Source organism: Astatotilapia calliptera, chromosome 6, assembly GCF_964374335.1.
Source record: "Astatotilapia calliptera chromosome 6, fAstCal68.1, whole genome shotgun sequence".
Classification (NCBI taxonomy): Eukaryota; Metazoa; Chordata; class Actinopteri; order Cichliformes; family Cichlidae; genus Astatotilapia; species Astatotilapia calliptera.
Genome location: NC_137427.1, coordinates 27,548,464 through 27,569,409, shown reverse-complemented (window position 1 = coordinate 27,569,409; position 20,946 = coordinate 27,548,464). Strand labels below are relative to the sequence as shown.

Genomic DNA, 20,946 nt, shown 5'->3' with positions numbered 1-20,946 from the left:
GTTTGGAATATTTCGAAATAAAATCCCAATCAACTACTATCTTTAATTTCTACTTTAAAAAACAAAAAACAAACTCATTTGTCTCCATAAATAAATGTCTCTATAAATGTTTCCATAAATTTGTCAGTTATTTTTGTGATTTTTTTTTTAAAAAGTGGAATTTTAACATTTAACACGAATCAATTCGTAAGACTTGATCCGCCATTGGTTGCATTTATAAAAATTAACCTACTTTATTTATTTTTCACATGGACGTATATCTCACGTAAGCGCGCACAGGAGCAAACAAAAACGTGCCATCATCAAGTTGCGACAGCCCTTCTCTCCAGTCGGTGGAGAGCCAGGAGAGGAGCAGACCTGGCCCCTGTTGAGGAGCTTGCGGACGGCAAGTCTTTTACTACTGACGCGCTATATGGGCTCCGTGGGTTTCTTCTGCCTCTTGTAATGATCGTAAATCACCGTGTAAGAGCACAGAGTCAACGGGTCGAGCAGTGCACTGGTCAGTTTGGCAGAGCAGCTAGCGTTAGCAGTGTTTGACTAGCCAGTTAACAGTATACGAACTTGGCTTGTGGAGGCTAGTTAGCAGGTCGTGCTAGCGTGCTAGCCTCGGTTGGTCAGGTGCAGTGACTGCTGCTGCTGGGAGACCCAAGAAGGAGCGTTTACCTCCAAGCGTTAGCTTCTTCAAGCCTCAAAGGATACCTCGCTGTGGATACCCGACCGGGAGGAAGCGCTGGAAAGTCCTGCTACTTGTGTCCATCGCCACATTTCCCAGGTAAATAAAAACAATGCGAATTACAAAGTACAGCACCGCAGCTCGGGGATATTGCAGCGGTGGACCGGTGGGGAAAAGGGCCTAGCATTAGCCTGCTAACGCAGTCGCTAGCTATTAGCAGTGCTAACGTTAGCCAGCTTGTGTTGATGTGGAGCTTGGTAGCGCTCAGAGTTGAAGTTTAAGTTAGCAGATTTAGCTGAATGTGCTGCACGGGATGAAGTTTGTTGCCTACTTCGGCTGCCTCTCCGGCCAGCGCTGGGCTTTTTAAACAAACCGAGTCAACAGCTGCAGAGTGCGAGGACTTTAATGCCCGTGCACGCATTAATCCGATAACCGTGGGTCTTTAACTTGACTTTAACTCAGTCAGTCTACATCTTTAAAAAGTCACTGATTTGCCTCGAGGTTTTGAGGTAATGTACAGCATACAACTTTCTGTTCTTAAACCCTCGATCAGAAAAAGGAAACGTCCTAAAGAAAGCAATGTACTGGGAAGAAGCCACAGGAAGAGCAAGTTGATGTCTGTGTGCAGAGCAAACGATGAATCTAAAGTATGGACGTCAGGATGGTCAAATTATAGATTGCAAACCTGTATGAACAGTTTGAGACATGCCATGAAACACATAGCTGCACAGACTCCACTCCTCCTGGGCAGCTGCCAGGCAGCTTAAACACACCAGAGGCAACTTTGCTTCACTATTCACATATAAAGGAGAAAGGAAAGGAGCACAAAAGCACGAAGTGTAGTAGAAAAATGCTGTTTAGTATGGCAGCTCCTATTTCTTCATCTGTTCAAGGGTTTCTGTTTAAAAAAATGTTTATAGCGCCACTGCAAAGGTCACTTCTGTTAATTTTATAAAGTTATCCAAATCCAGACTTTATCTTGGGGAACAGAGGACTAAATTCATGGGATGTTGACAGCTGAGAGATTTAAGACTTTTAAGGTTATTGTGGCTGTGCTCTGATTTCTTGCAAATCACAGGACTTGAAATTGTTTTGTCACAGGAGGCAGCTTTAGTTAAACCAACACTGAGCTGACAGCTTGATGCACAGTCCACATCCCTTATTCAGTTAGTCGCCTAACATGCTGTAAATGCAGCCTAATGCAACAGTCTTGCAAGCCGTTATGAATATTATGTTCCTCTTTTGTCCAGACATTTTTAGAAAGTTGTTGATCTAAAACTGTATGGCCATTTCTTTTTACTGGTGCCTTAATGTTTACTCTCCTGTGGTGGACAGGCTTGTCTTTGTGTCCCTGACATCCAATTGTTTCAGTTCTAACAGAGTCGCAACAGCAGAGTACAAACCAGCCCAACAATACGTATTATTTTCAGTTCTTCATTATGCTTGTGAGACCTTAGCTTGTGTTTCATCGTGTAAGCCTTAATTACATTGTTTTTACCATAGTTTTTTTTGTTTTGTATTGTTGATTAAATGCAATGTAACTCGAGTCAAACATGAACTTGGAACTACCCAGATTTCTACTCCGCTGTGTAAAACTGGAGTGCATCAAGTTTAAACTCAAACTTGACCACAACCCCTCATATGCAGCGATAGCCAAACCCAAATGGGTGTGCATTCATTACATATTTCTCTTAAACAACAGAAGTGCAGTACTGAAGCGCACCATTAAACGGTTTCAGATTCAATTCTCTCTTATTTAACCATGCTGCATCTTTCTCTTGTGCTGTTTTGTCAGTTTGGATCAAATTGTGGAGCTCATGTTAATTTCAGTTTGGGAGGGAGTCGTGAGGTCAGGTCAGATGACCAACTTTGGTTAAGATGCACAGATGTCAGCCAGTCCATTTGAATGAATCTTCTGTCACTTCCCTTCTATATTTGTTACGCTGCTATTCTAAGAGCGATGCTTTGCACACACATACTTGTGTAATCTGTGCAGTATAAAGCACCACATTGATTACAAAAGTGCAGCAGCACTGTTGCATATCTTTTGCCATACTGAGTTTGACTGCAGAAGTGTGGACACACTGCTGATAGGATATCATTCAGTTGCCAAATTACATAATTTACAGCTTTCTTTAAAAAAAAAAAAAAAAAAAAAAGGAGATACAACATTTCTCTGGAAGAGTGTCAACAAAAGCTGAGCACCAGAAGCTTCATAAAGGGAGCATTTATTTCAGTGCTGTTGTATTGATTGCTGGTTAAAAATGTGCTTTGGGTTGCACATAACAGATGAAACGGTCCGATCAGCCAGGAGCTGGAAATCTGCCTCTGTTTGATCAAAAATTGATGATGTTCTTTTTCTCAGCACTGGTGTTTATTAATCATTAGAAATGGAAGGATAAAATGGGTCTCATTTGTTAGTACTGGCTTAACTTTGTGTCATATTGAAGTGACCTATGTATGCATGCCCAAGATTGACGATCAGAGATCTGTTAAGGACAATATTTTATTACATTTTTTGTACCTGTTCAGTTTCCTTTAAGTGCCTGCAAACATTTATTGTATAGAAGACGAAGGCTTTCTGAACCCATAGTATTACTAATTATGATCAGACTGCAAATAGCCTGTATTGTCATTATGAACAAATCTGGATGTTATTTTCTTGATTAGCCAATCTGTTTCTGAGAATTGCTCTTGCTGTGTCCTGTTGTCCGATCAACTGTCCAAAACACAAAGATAAGGTCATTTACTGTTGCATAATCCTGAAGAGGGGGAAAAAATCCAACCCAAAACCCAGCAAATCCTCATATTTAGAAGATGAAGCCAACCAATGTTTAACACTTGAGTTTGTAAAATCACTGACAGTTAATAGATCTCCCTAAATAGTAGGGGGGGGGGGCTCAATGCAGCATAGTATTGCGATATTTTTTTGTGCCGATATAGTATCAATACAAGAACACCAAATATCGATATTTTATTAAATAAATTAAAATAATCTGGGAATCTCCTGCACCAGCATCCTGAAATAAGGTTATCAGAACAAATTTAATAAACCATCCAACACTGGATGCATTTAGCTTGACAAAGTTATTTCCTAATTCCGAGCAAGCTCAGTCACACTAGTAGGAATAGGACAGGACGGCAACCTCCTTACATTTACCAGAAGAAGTGGTGGGTGTCTGGCGACTGTATTGAATTTTTCACATTCCGCAAGTGATGGCAATTTGTGGTAACTAAATGGTTGCCCACGCCTTCAGGGTTTGCACATTCAAAGCCACTTTTGATCGTAAGGGGAATGCACAGGTCGGCAAACAGTTGCAGTCTGACTTGGACTGACTGTACTCTGAGAGATGTTGAAGGTTTGCAAATAATTACTATCTGACTTATAAATGCAGACAGATTGCAAGCACGTTGCCTTAAATCTGAGTCTTTGTCAATGAGCACAACTTGAAGAGACTTGATTTGACTGGCTGCCAGCTGGTTGTATTCTGGCTTTATTCCTGTAGAACAGTTGCAGAATGCAGATGTGATAGTTGGATTTCTGTCTATGTAGACAGCAACAGATATGTGGTTTTTCAACAGCCCCTATTCAGTCTCAGACTGACTCCGTCTTATGGCAACATTTATAGCAGGTTTTAGTGACAGGGTTGATTTTTGCAGCAAAAAAAAAAAGAAGTGGGATAACTATGTTTTGATAAAACAGATATTGCCTAAGTTTAACATAATTAGCAGTTTGAAAAAGGTGATAAATTGCAGTTTGTTATTGTGCACTGCAAAAAGTTAATTGCAATAAAACGCTAACATGATCATTTCTGTCAGGTGAGCAGTCATTGCAGTTTAAAATTATTTTCAACACCTATGACATGTACAACCACTTTACTTGATGCTGTGTGCCTGATCATACCAGTGTGTGATGCTCTGCATTCTCATGTGATGAATGTTCAGATTTTTCCAAGATTATTTCAGATTTTTATGGCTTTTTCTGCAGCGCGTCTCTCTGCCGTCTGTAAAAAGCCAGGCGGCGGAGCAGATGAATAGGAATGGCAGATGTAGTTGTTTTGAGAGGATGGTTTTAATTTGGTCTTTTACTGCGTTGAACAGGTTGTTGTTTGGCAGCACTTCTGAAACTGTGTTGGAAGAGGCTGTTTTAATATGTACAAACTAAGCTGCTCTCTGGGGTTTGTTTTTCATAGCCAGCCCATTATGTACCCCCTTTGAAAATGGTTGCAACAAGAACATTATTAACATTATTAAACCCTTCAGTTAAATGTATGCTGGGTTTTTTGTTTTGGGTTTTTTTGGGGGGGGGGGGGGGGGATGTATGCTGGGTTTTTTGTTTTGGGTTTTTTTGGGGGGGGGGGGGGGGGATGTACTCTATCTTCTCCTCTCTCCTCCAGCAGGGCAGTGTATGCTAATGAAGATCAGAGAATTCACATTCAAGGATAGGCTGAAAGTGTTTAAGACGAACTGCATATTTTCAATTTATTTTTACACAAAAATATGGATCAGTATTGATAGGATTTTAGTTATTCCATTATCGATTGTTTCCAAAGGTCAAATACTTTATCTTTGTTGTGATTCCTGTTTTTCTTGTGTTTGGGGAGAGGGAGAGATACAAGCAATCTTCCCACCTGCCTTCACTGCCAACTGTATGTTTCCCCCACTCTGTGCATCTCTCTTTTATTTTCTTTTTTTCTTTTTCTTTTTCTTTGTTTTTCTCCCCTCAAATTTGGTTGTTGGTGTGTGTCGGAGAGCTGCTACTGCCCTGGTCAGGACTAGCAACTTTTCTGCCACCAGCAGCAGCAGAGCTTCTAGCTTTAAACAAGATTCAAGGTTGTTGAAGAGAGGGAGAGAGAGTGGGGGGGAGAAGACAAAAGCTTAGCTTCTTTAAAGCTGGAAATCTGTAACCTGTTATGAGTACAGGGTAAATGACAGAAACAAGGTAAAGCCTCTCATATTGCAGTGAAATGAAACTGGTACACAAAATTAGGTTAAAAAAATTACTTGAAAGTTTAGTTTATGGATTGCTGCAAGCCCTTAAAGATTATGACAGGGTATCCTGGACGTTGTTTGCGTAAAGCTTCACATTCCCACACTCCTTACTGTTGCTGTGTTACTGACATCAGGGCTTTCCTAATACTGTTCTCATGGACGGTGAGATTTCCTGTCTTTGAAACTTGTGTTGGCAAAGCATGAAGATGGTGGACATTGTTTACGTTGCATATGGGGAGACTGGCCTTAGTAAATCCACACTCAGTCTGAAATCTTCAACTGAGGAAAACATATATGCATATTTTGTAACCAGTGAGTGAATCAGTCTGCTTTCCAGATGCTGGCTATTCCTAACAAAGCTACTACTCAGGGTTGCTTGTCTAGTTTTAAGACTCCTTACATATGGAGAGAGATAGTACAAGTCAGTTACTCTGTGGGGGTTGTGTTTTCAAGTGGTAAACGGATGTTCAAGCCACTGTTTATGTTTGGAGGAAAGCTTAAAAGTGGGAAGTGTTGCTTGAATCTTTGAGTTGTGTCTAATATACCAAATTGAGAGGGTAATGGGATTTCTACAGATGGACAGCTTTGGAGCAGAGGGGACAGATGGTTGAAAGACATTAGGTTTAAATGGTGCAATCCACAGAGGGAAACGGGAAAGGGGTGACAGCAGCAAATGTGTAGAGAGGTGCTGTGTAGTTTGCATACTTAAAGACTTATTCAGCTGTGTATGTAAACTGGGAAATGAGGAGGGAAATGAAACTGTCTTCATAAGCATGGGAAGGACATTAAAGGGGCTTTTCCGTGGGGAGTTCCAAGAGGATCTCCAGTCTCAAGGAAATCTCTTGAAGAGTAACTTAAAGTCATCAAGTGGTCCTTTGTGGCAACAAAGTACAGCAACATAAAGAAAAAAGGGCACAATTATTGTTATTAGGGTCAGACATTACAACACACACTAGAGCCTTTATCTCCACTGCTGCCTCTCCTCAGCTTGAGAACCTGCAATTCTTTGTAATGATGGCTTACCTTGTTTTAAAATTAGCATTGTTGTTGGGGGCGTTACTGGGAGTTGTGAGTAGACATGAAACCAGAAAAGTAAAATAGCTGTTTAGTTATTTCTGGTGATTTTAATTCTGTGGCCTGATATGAAGAATTCTGTATACGTGTCTGCTGCCTGGGCAAGGCCTTTCCTGATGCAGCTGCAGTTAGTCACATCGACACATTAGAGGAGTGGTTCTTAAACAGTGGGTGACTCCCACAGGTGGAGTATAGGGGTGGGGTGGGGACAATGACGACAAAGGGTTTTATTAAGAATTTGCTTAAAGTTAATTTGCTTAAAGTTACCTGGTTTGATTTATATGTATGTGTAGGTCTGGGCGATATATCGAGTTTTTAAAAAATATCGATATATTTTTATACGAGATATAAGGTGTGACAATATCCTTTATATCGATATAGTCTACGTTATAATTATACTTGTGGAGCCGCAAGTTTGCCTCTCTTTCGTCCACTTTTGTCTTTACGCAACGTTACTCGGCCTCGCCCCTCCTTCACTGAACACAGCTCCCCCTCCTCCCCCATCGCTTCACCTGCAGGAAGCGACAAGATGTTAACGGAGATTTGCCGTGTCCGAGTTACTGCACTTCGCCCCGTGCGTGGGACTGGACGCCGTCAACGTGTTAGCTAGCTAACCACGCTAACGAGCTAACCACGCTAACGCCATGCAGCCCAGAGGCGCTGCACAGCCTAAAATCCTTGCATTTTCTCAAAAGTTGACAGCGCGCCTTATGTATGAATTCTGTTTGTGCTTGATGGCCGCGAACCGATTTTTATGTGGAACACGGCGCTCAGCAATCTGTCAAAAAAATGTTTTAGTACGACGTTGGTAAGCTACGGTGCTGCACCGCTTGATGGATTGTCAGAGCATTACGGCTACCGAGGAGCCTTCGTGGAGTGATACGTACTGTGCTTCAACGTAATATTACCTTACTGTGTATAAGGACTATAAATGGCACCTGTTAAGAGACGTGGTTACGAAGAGGATTTCAAACTCAATGCTGTCAGTCACACAGTAGAAGTTGGGAACAGAGCAGCTGTGAAATCTGTCTTTGTTATTATGCTCAGCGTCTTTTAGTTTACATTTTGACTGCACAATTGTGAGCTTTTTGTTATGCACAAAAACAACATTGTTTTCTTTTATTTATGGAGCATTATTATTTAATAAATGCTCATAATTTATTTTTGAGTAAATCTTATGTACATCTATGCTCTATGTTAATAGAAATGCCTGTGTGACATCTGGGACACAGCTTGGACTAAGAACTCTCTTTTTGTTCTTACTTTATGGCTTTAAAAAAAAAAAAATCGAGATATGAATTTTGGGTCATATCGCCCAGCCCTATGTATGTGTATATATGATACGATCATTATAGTAATATGACCATGATGTCAATGCCACGACATCCCCGCATGATATCTATGAAACCTATCTAATTCACAGCTTCAGGCCTTCCCTAGCTATCTTATCTTACGCTATCAGACGCACATTTTCTCTTCCTCCTATACTCATGAAGAATGTAATAGTTATAATATTTGAATTCTCTTTCTCGGCTTATTGCATACCTCCATCATCTGTAACTTTGTCGTTAGCAGTGTGATACCATCCTCTGTTTTGTGCCTTTTAAAAATGCTCTCTTCTAAATGCTTGCTTTATCAGTTTGAGTTACTCTGAGGATTTACTGGAGCCTTAAGAGCAAAGTATGGGTTTATTCTGTGCTTGTAAACGGCCCGTTTGCTCAGTATCTGTGAGGCGCAAGGAGTATGTTAATAATTCAGTGCTGTGCCATGTAGCTCTGAGCTGGGTAATGAACATGGGGAGAAATCTCCCAGGCATTTTGCTTTGATGTGGGCTGTGTTTTGAACACTAGGTGACACAGTGCAGGGACAGAAGAAAGTGGCAGTCTGGGACAAAAGTCAAGAGTGGATATATTAGGGTCCACAATTATACTGCAGCAGAGCATATTATCAACAGCCAAAGATATGAAAGTACAAATAGCATCTCTTTGTCTTTGTCCTCTGAGAAGGAATACTTTATTTCTTCTTTGAAGTGTTGATCAGGCACAACTCGAACAGTGAGCTGCTTTCACACCCAATTGATGGCTACGTACTAAATATCTATGTACTGGTTACGTGCTGGAGCTGAAACTAGAGGAGCAAGTTTTACATAAACACAAATGAGCACTTTTCACACATGCACTATACCCCCTTAAACGTTTTGATGAAAGTGCATGTGAAAAGAAAGTGTTAGAGGCAGCCAGATCAGACTTTGCCAGCACCCTGGAACAAAGTGCACGTGTATGCTTGTGCACAGGTGAGAATTTACAGCAGTATCTTTTCACGAGCTTTTTGAAAGTGAGTCGCTCAGATTTACATAATTGTAACAGTTGTAACTTTACAGATTTGTTATAATCTTAAAAATTATCTCCACATCAATTATATATGTGTGTGTGTGTGTGTATATATATATATATATATATATATATATATATATATATATATATATATATATATATATATATATATATATATAAATAAATATTTTTTTTTTCTTTTCCATTGACGTGGCGTGTGTATGTCACTTCAGGCACACAAGGCACCACATAGTCACAGTTTATAAGTCCCTATTGAAGACCTGAACTTTCAATAAGTAACTTTTACTAAATGTGGATCTATAATGCCTCACTACACATAGAAGTAGTTTTCATAATCAGAGTTACTAGCGAAACATAGAGCCTCCATGGTATGAAAAGTCTGCTACAATGCAGTTTCTGCCAGGAAACTTTTTCAGTTCAGCTCATTTATATAGGACCAAATTTTTATACTAAAAGGTAAAGACCCTACAATCAAACAATCAATCCCCTGTGAGCAAGGACTTTATGATAGTTGGAAGGAAAAGCTCCCTTTTTAAAAGGAAGAAATCTCCAGAAGAACCAGGCTCTTCGAGGGGCAGGGGCAGGTGAACAGGAGACTAGACTAAGGGAGAGACAAGACACAAATATAATGACATGCTGCAATGGTATATCCTCCTGAGAACCAGCCTTTTCATTTGTGGCCTGTGCAATGGACATTTTTGGATGTTTTTTGGTCTATATATTTTGACTTATTTGAGCTACCTTAATAAGTCTTGTTGTGCTAAATAGAGAACATCCTTTCCATTGATATCTCATGCGTTTGGGTGGCCTCTTTTAGCTCCAAAGAGGAAGGAAATCAAAACGTTCAATCGGAAGAATCTCTTTTCCTCAGTTCTCAGGAGGATATAAATGTATGATGAATGAAAAGAGGTGAGTGGAATAGTAGTGCTTAGTGCGTCACATGAAATCCTGCAGGCTGTGTCTGTAGCAGCATAATTAAGGGATAGTTCAGGGTCACCTAAATGAGCATCAACTATAGTCTTTATCAAAGAGGAATCCAAACTGGGAGCTGTTTCCTGAGGTGAAGGGCCTGAAGGCTCTGCCACCCATTCTACTTTTAGAAACCACAAGTAAGCCTGAAGTATGAGAGTGAAGTGCTCTGTTAGGGTAATATGATATTATAAGAACTTTAGGATATATTAACCCTGTCAACACTGGGGAAATGGGGAAAGATGGTAATTAGTAGACATACGTGGATGGCTGTCATTTGACCAGATAAAATGGTTTTAGTGTTGTGTATAGTTATTATTTTTTTTAAATATTTGTTTTTCATTTGAAAAATATGGGGAAAATATTCATGGCAGCATGCTAATAATAAACATTAGCTTACTTGGCTGTTGAACCTTTTTGTTTCTATTGTGTCTAAACCTCCCACTATGCTTGAGCCTGTTATGGGAGTCAACTAAAGTTAGGCAGGCTGCTGGGGCTGGAATATACAGCCTAAACCCAGTAATGGATTATACAGCACTTGTATTGTCAAATTTCACTCATACCACACATTGATTTGGGTACTGCGGCTTGTTCTGGCAATATTGTGGGTCTGCTGGCGGACTGACAGAATGCCGTCACTTTGACAGATTGATAAAGCCACCGATGTTCCTATGTCTTCATACGTTTAAAAGGGACAAAAGTGATTTGAGCCGTCTAGCCTTTTCTTTTGTAATTTCCCATCACAAAATGCCTTCAGGCTGTGGGTCATTTTGTTCAGTCCTTTTCCATCTCACCTTAACACAATTGCATCTCTTCACTGCCTCCCACAACCCATTTCCTCTCAAATGCCCACCGGTCCTTCTCTGAGACTGCAGCAGAGGTGCAGCACAAAACCTGTTTGAAAGGCCTCTTTGCTGTTGGCATGGAAACGTCTGCCTTTGTGAATGGAGGCTTCCCTTACATGCCTGGTCAGAGGTCTCCCGATGTCTCATGGTCCAAGAGGACCTGGCCAGACCTCTGTGCCACATCACCAAGCCTGTGTTGAAGTCATGAAGTCAGGCACTTCTGCTCACGTAGTTTGTGTCTGTTCCTTGTTCACATTGTGTTACTGCAAGTCTCGACTTGACTTACATGAACTAGAGTGCTCTCAATCATGTCCTGCTGTAGTAACTGAAAACTAAAATTTAGAGAACTTTACAATAAAATTTGGGAGGGAGTAGTTTGTGCAAAGTCCTGGATTTGTTTGAACTAGTTTCACAGCACTTCACTTTGGAACGGGTTCAGAAATCTGGCTAAACTTCTGTGATTAGTGGCTCTCTGCTAATATTTATAAAATGTAGCGTGAAAAGAATATTTTATCTTCCTGCTCAGAGACTGAAGTTCATTGGTTAGAGCTATTGGTTAATTAATTGAGCATCTATCCCTCAGCAAAATGAGCATTTTACACATTACTGAAATAGGATAATATCCTGAGCATCACAGCTGGGTTTTTGTTTTTAAATACATAATACAGTATTTTAAAGATTAATTGGTCATACTGAGTGATTTGTTTGTGGAACAGTCATACAGTTTGGCAGGCTTCCCTGTAGGTTAATGACCTATTAGTTAAAAGGTAGATATACTGACCTTTTTATTACAATTGTTTTGACGTTCTAGACAAAAATGAAATGTTTCAGACATTGAGCATCCTCATATTGCCGTAGGCCTACAACTGTTGAATAGCTACTGTTTCATAATAAGCTGGCATTTCATCAGCCCAAAAAGAGGTCAGAATGAATAAACTCAACAAAGGAATGCAGGTTGTGTCTAAATTAGTCCATGATTAGATGTCATGAAAGAAAATCAACAGGTCTCTATTCCCTGTGGACCACAACAGAGAAGCCTTGACCTAATTATTCATTTTCTTTTTCCTAACAAAAGAGCTGAGTTTATTGCAGAATCCTGCGCTTGTCTTTTGCTGCTGTCTTCACTTGGCACAGACCTCACATCTTGCAGTTTCCCACATTGGCTGAGAACAGTAAATCTTAGTTTCGCCATAAATGTGGTGTTTATTGTTGGCGTTTCTATATGATGTGGGTTCTACATGACACCAACACAACATAACAATCTGCGGTTTTAAGTTATTTTGTGTGTGTGATTTCAATACATTTAATCAAAGTCGTTTCTTTTTCCATGGCAGTGTGTGACACAGAAATTGCCTTAAAACTCTGCAGTGAAATTCAGAGTTATGCAGATTACAGCTCTCTGGCCCACATTTTCCTCCTCATGGATGAATTATTTACTGTTTATCAAAAAAGTAGGTGTGGAGTGTGTAGCTGCTTAAGCTCTGGTCACACTTACTGTAGCTCTGTAATACTTTAACAGTGTGAATTTTTTCTTCTTCTATACACATATTTTAAGAATACATATTGTAACATTGCCCAAGGTTCACATCTCATGATGGTCGTGAGTGGCATTGTCGTTGCAGCTGTTAGTCTTCAAGCTCTTGTATGTGTTTGCGTTGAATGTGAAGTAAGGCTGTTTTTCTGTTCTACTAAATATTTAATTTACTTTCAGTATTTGGTACGAGTGGTTACATTTATTTTACTTTGATGCAAGTTTGAGGCACTCTAGGAATGTGTTGCATTGTCATGGTAGGATATCCTCCCTCAGACTTGACCTGGGTTGCTTTCCACCAGGGACGCAGGCAGCTGGCAGCTCAGTTAAAGTGCCTTTAAGTCTATTAGAGAGGATAATCCTTGAGGGAGAGTTTCGGTGAACAGAGGGAACAGGCAGAACAGTCAGTCGATTCACTTTCCTTGCCATCCAGCTCGTCCCATGTACTTCCCCTCTCCAACCTCGCAGCCAATCGTTCAACACATGGCCACCATATGCTTTCTTCATTACTCGCCAAAGGAAACACGGCTGCCCCAAACAGGACCTTGAAAAAGGAGAGGAAAAATAATCATGTGAATTTCCTTTGCTCTGCTTCAGAAATAACAGTGTAAATAGTCTCTGAGGTGCATGTAGTACATCACAAGTTAAACTGTTTGTGCATCTGATGTTTTCTGTACCTCACTTTGTTGGTTTCTATACCCCCCCTTCCAGCCTCCTGCCTTCCACCTTCACTGTCCCTGGCGCAGTCGGTGGTTCAGCAACACTTCAAAGGAGGAAGGTCTGTGGCGCTGCAGATAACACATTGTACCCCCTGCCCCTCAAGCACAGGCAAGCTTTTCCAGAGCTACTACGCAATCCATTGACTGACAGATTTTCTTTTCTTTAGAAAACTGTTGTTTTTTACTTCTTTACTGACTTTTATGTTTTTTTGTCCTCCTCTCCAGTATGAATGATTTAAATTTTTAACTGTTGTGCAGAGCATAAGGTTTAAATGCCCACTTCTATTTGAAATGCATTGTTGGCTTGAAACATATTCATGCAGTGATGAAACTTTAAAAGGAGAAGATATGTTGTTAATATAGAGGAGTTGTAGTCCAATATATTCCTGTATATTCACTGGCGACTAGGGTCGCCAGTGAATGTGCATGAGACATGTTGGCATGTGTTGTTCTACTAGATTAGGGAGTACAATAAGAAAAACTAGGTATCCATGGTGGTAGCAGTTGTCTGTTTCCAAGGGACTGTAATCCTGGCCGTATTAGCCGATAGGTAAATGGCAGGTGAATATCTGGTCATATGTGCACTTATGTAATGGGGTTCGTAAGTGTAACATGGTTTTGAATACTTTGAGAGAGAGATTGTTTTGCTGTTGACACCTGTATTTAAATAATGTATTTTGTTCACCCTTGGCCCACAGTCAAGTTTTTTTTTTTTTTTTTTTCCCTGAGAAAGAAACTGACAAATCCAACCAAATCTTTTTATACTGAAACATGATCACTGTATTATAAGCCACCCTACGAAACTATTTTAGCATTCCTTTATGGCTTTGAGTAGTTTTCAGTATCTGTTCATCTCCAGGTCATTTTCTTATCCATTTATTGCAAATATAGGAAAAAAGTAAATATGTGGACTATCGTTTCCAAAAGCCCAGTCTTTACATGTTTTCTTTGTTTGAAAGCTATTCGTTAATAATGAAACGGCCTCACAAAATTATCACAGCTGTATTTCTCATTAATTGACCTGTCAATTAACTACTTGTTGCAACAGTTCAACGTATGATTCAGTGGTTGACATTTGTTTTTGTCTTTCCCTTTTCTCTGATACATATATATATATTTTTTTCCCCCCTGATTTTTATTTTTATTTTTTATTTTTACATTTTTGTCTCTTTTGGGCTGAGCTGTGTAAATGCTATATAATAGTTTTAAAATTAGCTACAGGGGTTAAAGTAAAGGTATACTTTAGTGGGGACTGGAAGTTCGTCTACCTGAAAATAGTGGTTTGCATAATCATCCTGAGCATCTGTGGTGTTGAATTTATTTATATAGTAGGAGGAGTTTATATTTATGTAAATATTCTTTGTGTTCTATTTATATAAATACTTTGGGCTCCACCAGCAGCATCACTGACAGATGCACACGGGCTTCCAGCTAATCACCTGTTACAGGTAGAGTACAAAAGCCAGCTAGTTGCTTTCAGTACTTGCGGGTGTACCGCTTAACGTCAATTAATTAGATTGTAGCTGTTTAAATTAAACTCCCATCTCATCTTTCCTTAAAGTGATTGCTAGTCAAGCTCACAGTTAAAATAGGTGAGGAGTGAGGGATGGTGTTTTAGACACTTCACTTCATTTAACTACTGCGGCATCCCGTTCTACATATTTATTAGGGGTGCAATGATACTCGTATCGATATTGAACCGTTCGATACAGTGCTTTCGGTTCGGTACGCATATGTATCGAACAATACAAAATTTTAAATTTATTTTATCAACTTTTCTTCCGACGATGCTTTCTGTGTTGAACGCTCAGTGGATCTGCGCTCGACAGTGCAGCCTAGGCGGAGTAGTCGAACGCAGATTCACTGAGCGCAGGGCAAGCTAGCGACACAGAAGTTAAGCTCTCCTTGCAACATGGCAAATTGAACCTCCCCCACCCTCATTCAGATCTGGCGTTTGGAACTATTTTGGTTTTCATGTGACGTATGACCCTGAAGGTAAGCGCGTCATGGACTAAAGTAAAACAGTATGTTGGATGTGCCACGCAATGCTCAGTTACATGGGTGGGAACTAGTGTGTTAGCGCAGTTAGCCGTTAACGTGTTGGCCGTCCAGCCCCATGCACGGGGCGATCCGCGGTAGCTCGTTAACGGAGATTTGCCGTGTTGTGGCGTTAACGTCATTTCAACGAGATTTACGCTGACACACAACGAATATGACTGCACATCATCCTAGTGCAAAGACAAGTGGAAGCAGACAAAAACAACAAGCACGCATGCTACTAACTTTACCCGAGTCATTTAGACAGCCGTTAGCACATGATTCTCCTTATGGGGACCTGATATGTTTAATATGCTGCTGAGAATATAGCCCAGAAGAAGCGTATAGTATAGCTTTTATTTTGGAAAGAGCCATTTCTCTGTGATAAACTCTTTTCCAAAGATGAGTGATTTCTCCATCAGATTTATTTTTTTTATTACTTTGTTGTTTCAGCAACATTAAATTTAAACACTGTACTTTTGAGTTAAAATATATATTTATAATTTTAATAAATGACAAATTAAAAAGGCATGAACATTTTTTTTTTTTTTGTATCGAAAAAAAATATCGAACCGTGACACCAAAGTATTGAACCGAACCGTGAATTTTGTGTATCGTTGCACCCCTAATATATAAAGCGCCGCACATATAAGAATATGGTTGACCACTCAGTGTTAGTGTATGCTAATACTTAGTCATGGCATCTGTTGGCCTATCAATGTTTCCATGGTAGCGGCACAGTGCTGTTCAGGTTTCTCATGATTTCCTCTGGGATGAAACACCTCTCACTCCAAGAACATCTCTGTCAGCTTGTTGATTGCTCTGATACACATGGCCTTTGCAGATACAAGACTGTTATACAAGCATGCATTTATGTAATCAGGAGCCAGATGAAATCCTACCAAGTATATGAAAAGCATGTAACATTATGGCACTGGTGGGGAGAAGGATGGAGAGAGGAATACATTTAAATTCTAGTCTAACCTCTAATGAGATCTACTGTAAATTAAAGGTTGTATCTGCATTCACAGCAAAAGGGGCAGGTGGTGCAGGGAAATAGCAGCAGCTTCTGCTGCTGTTGTGACATTTTACTCTGGCATATGCTTTTTGGTTCCATGAAAATTGATCATCCTCTAAATTCATCCTTTAAATTATACGATGATAACCACAGGAATAACTTGATAACCTGCCAGTTCTCTCACTGACATTTACATGCTTGCTGTTTGTAAGTTTAAATGATTGCTCATTATTTTTAGCTATTGGAAGCTCATTTACACTTAAGTATTTACAATACAGCTGAAGCTGAACTATCATTTTAGGTCAATGTAACACTGTGCTGTGGATCAAAATTGACCAAAATTCACTTAAGAAAAAAAAAAAGTGGTCTTTTCCAAGTTTTACCTAGGATCATTTCTTTTCTGTCTAGTTTGTTGGTGGATGACTTTTATCTACAGGGTAACAGGTGGGTCCAGTATCCAAAAATTACTCAAGAGTAGCATTACTTTAAAATATTTTTACTCAAGTAAAAGTGAAAAGTAGTCGTCCAAAAAGTTACTTAAGTAGGAGTAAAAAAGTAGTTGGTGAAAAGACTACTCAAGTAGCGAGTAACTATTTGTAATGTCTGATTTATTTTTTAAATAAATGCTATTAGACAAACAAATGAATAAATATGCACTGTAGTATTTTCAAAAAGGCAAGTTTATTTATATAGCACAATTCAACAACAATGTGGTTCAAAGTGCTGTACAGAGACTCTAAAAAATAAAAACAAATAAAAAGCATGATTTAAAATGAAAAAAAAAAAAAGGAACAGTAGATAAAATCAATAGTTCTGAGAGTTTGTTCCAGATATATGGAGCATAAAAGCTGAATGCATCTTCTCCGTGTCTGGTTCTGACTCTGGGAACTGATAAAAAACCGGATCCAGGTGACCTGAGGGATCTGGAAGGTTCATACTGGGTCAGGAGGTCACTGATGTATTTTGGTCCTAAACCATTCAGAGCTTTATAGACCAAAAAGAACATATGTAAAAAAATTAAGGCACAACAATTCTAATTTCCAGATTAAGTTTTTCACAACAAAGCTTTTTTAACCAATACATACAGTAAATAATATAAATATATGAACAGTGCAAACCATTTCCAGTGACAAGATATACTGTATACTTATATTCACTTTTACTCTAAATGGTACAGCAGCCTCAGAAAACATTAGAACGACACAACTTCAACATATGTGTATATACAAGGCAGCTCACTTTTACCATAAATTGTGTGGTTGTGCATCTTTTTCTGTATATTTAGCAAAAACGTGCCATTTCTTCACTCAGTAAAATGATGGTTACGCTTCAGCAGCAGTTTGCTCTAAAGGTTCTTGCTGTGAAGCTGTAACTGTTTAGCAGTGAACGAGGAGTCCTGCCTGACTAAAGAGTCCTTCACAAGCTCTAGATGCAGCAAGAACTGTATTGATTTTGATTGACAGCTTCTTGATGTGAGGAAAGCTATGCAATAGATCCACACCTCCAGCAATTGGACATGAATGGTAGCTCTCCAGCTCCAATGCTTCTGGCTTTCCTGACCCCATGGATCTAAAGAAGTCATCTTGATCAGATAGCTGGCCTCATCCAGCTCTGTGCCTAGTTGGCGTCTGATGAAGTTCAGACCTGTGGAAAGATGTATGGTTTTCAAAAGAATTAAGTCTGGGCATCATAGTGCTGTATAGACTCCCAAGCTGCAGATGTTTGGCATGAAAATTTGATCACACTGGAGATGTTTTTACTAACTCTTATTGGAAAAACAATCTTATCATTCATATCCCACGCAAACAGTTTGCAATGAATTCCAGATTAAGTTTAAAATAAGAACGTATATTCTTATTTCTATTGCACATACGTTCTATTGCAGTGCTAGCCAATAGGTCCTCCTCGCACTGTTTGGCTGTTACTCCGGGGAAAGACGAGAAAGACGGTGATGAAAGCTGTGACTGGGGCTGCAATGTAGCCACTAATCTCTGCATGGCTGTCCTGAGAACGCAAACAGCTCAGTCTGCATGGCTGCCAAAAGATGAAACCCTGTCCCTTCCAACCACAAGGGAGGGGAGACGGATGAAGCTAGCCTCCTAACGCAGGATGTTTAAACTAAACAAGCTGCTGTTTCACATAATAAACCCTGTCAACCGCAGTATTGCCTTCCGATTTAACAGTTAAAGCAGTAGAGATGAGCTGTCTTTACATGTGCATGGAACTCTAGCTTCATTAACCAGGCTAGCTGTTAGCTTATAGCTCACGCTAGCTAACCAGCAAGAGGTTAAAAGGACAGCCAAAGCTGCGGACACAACACCCACAAACTTGTCTCACTACAATGTAGTGCCGAAAATATGATGTGATTCTAGTTTAATCAAACTGGGGGCAGGAGGAAAACCGCTCCAATCCTCGACGCCCAGTGTCCTGAAACTATTAACCGCGTCTTCACCGCAACACACCAGAATAAAATCATTAGGTCATTAGCAAGACTCTGTAGTACTTGACTGCATGCTGAGGTGGCAGTTTAGCCATTTAATTCATGTTGGACTATGGACATATCAAAAAGTTGACCCTCAAGGAATTGAGCTTGACATAGCTGCTGTAACATAGACTGACATCCACCTAACCACAGCTAAAAAGAAATTCAGAGTAAACTTACCGCAACATATTTTCCTCAGTACAGGGTGAATACTGATGTAATGCACCTTGGAATGACACAAGCTGTATTCCATTCACTTTTGTGATTTTTATTTTTTTATTTTTCTCCCCACAGCTGATGGGGTATTGGCACCACCCCTCCTAGCAGGCTGGCAGGCAGCGTGGACAAGTTTCTGAATACGATAACTCAGTAAAGAGGTGACGTAGTATTTTTAAATTGATAACAAGAGTATATCTATTAAAAATCTTAGATGTGTTCAAATTTCAGCAATCTGTATCTTGAGGTCAGAAGTCAAGTTTTTGCAAAATGACCAAATGCGATGACTGAAGAAGAAAGTCACCTAGGATTCTCAAATTTATACCATACGTGTGTCTACTAGGAGGCTGAGTGGTAGCACTGGCGACAGCCAATATTTTTTAATGTTGAACTGGAGGATGAAAATGGTGTTTCCTCCTATAATGGTAATCTAGCAAATTTAGTTAGGGAATTGTGTCTTATTCATGTTTGAATATGCTCTTGATACTCAATGGAAAGGTTGTAGCATTGCATATGTTCTCTCTCTCTTGGTTTATGGTTGTGTCCATGAGTATTTGCGGTGAAGAACTAAGTAAGAGTAGCCCACAGACCAGTTGTACCACATGCTCTGGGCACTGTGTGTTTCTGAGCTATTAGTGAAACTTGGAGAAAAGTGAAGTCAAACGGGAAACTGACACTCTTCACCTTCAAAGTAGTTGGTGTTTGCAGACAAATCGGCATCTTCCATGTAAACTGTCAACCAAAGCAAATGCAAGGTGGTTTGTGGTGCAGCACCCTTTTTGTGATTTCATCCATTGACTGAAAGAAACAACCAGCAACTGCTCACCAACCAGTTACAGAACATGATCCCCACTGGTTGCCATATGATTGCTGACCAGTCTCTAGGTCTGTGTGACTGGAACCAGCATTCCTGAGTGAATCAGCAACTTCTCTGCTGCCTGCCAGATTTAGACGCACAGCTCCTGGTTGGTTTTGTCCAGTGTGCTCTGTGCCATCTTAAAAGTGGCATTTGTACACTGACTTTAATTGTTCAAATTACAAATGAAGCTATTGCACTCATCCTAATGCATGTTTTTATTTAATTTTATACTTGAGTAAACATTTCTTCTTGACAGCATGGAGTGCTTTTAGTGCTTTAACTGTTACAGAAAGATCTATGGCCACTTTCCGGCCAATTTCTCTGCAGCACTGGCAAGATACTAAACTGTAATTCCAAAATCGAGGTTCATACAGACTCATCTATCTTTGTTATAGCATTAATCAGCTCTGCATCAATTGTCAGGTCAGACATACGTGATCTTACCCACTCATTAGTTCTGCTTTTTCCAGCATCTGCTCTGAATGGGGTTTCTTTGTGTGGGGCAAACTACAGACAATTAGAGTTATAAGCCAAGTCATGATTGGGATGTTCAGGTCTCAGCTACTTGGTGTAGAGAGCTCCTAGAGTTGAAGGAAAAAAACTATTGCTGTTGGAGGTGGGGTCAGATAGGAAATGAGGCTGCATTCCAGCCATGATTTATGAACTGTCTTTATTCTCTTTGTACTAGTGGCTACTTTGCAGCTGCTCCAGATGCTGTCACTGACTTCAGTAGAGCTGTATCCATCTCAGCTTACATGTTCAAAGCCAGTCATATGTTGCCACATAACCAAAGCCAATGTGGTTTGAGGAAGTAAATGTGGCAAAGTTAAAGATCCTCCCGTAGGTTTGACTTTTTTCCTTTTTATTTTAACCTCCTTCCTTTTTGCTTTTCACTAAGACATCATCTGTGGCTTTCATTCACTAAATAAATATCCCAAATGAAGCTCTGGTGTAGACCACAAAGCTTGGAACTGAAACTAAATGCAGAACAACTACACAATGATTCACGTCTTAAGCCTGGACCAGTATGACTAGATTAGACCCGTTTTATTAATAATCTCTGTGCGTCTGTAGCACGCTGCTGTGTGAGAACATGTTAATCACACTAGGCTCAAAGTTCACAACAGGAATTAAAGACTTTCCTTCAACACCTGTCAGTGCACTGAAGACTTTGTAC

General features: G+C 39.9%; 1 protein-coding gene across 5 annotated transcripts in view; it reads left to right on the top strand.

Annotated features, from left to right (window-relative positions):
* Positions 1 to 201: 201 nt before the first annotated feature.
* fbxw7 (F-box and WD repeat domain containing 7) overlaps positions 202 to 20,946 on the top strand; it is a 133,151-nt gene continuing 112,406 nt past the window's right edge. The window contains exons 1-3 of one of the 5 annotated variants that reach the window (XM_080302493.1): positions 202 to 772; positions 13,150 to 13,266; positions 18,989 to 19,071. The gene's annotated coding sequence lies outside the window, so the exon portion shown is untranslated. The remainder of the gene's footprint in view (positions 773 to 13,149; positions 13,267 to 18,988; positions 19,072 to 20,946) is intronic. The other 4 variants (XM_080302494.1, XM_080302491.1, XM_080302495.1 and 1 more) reach the window with 4 other exon arrangements.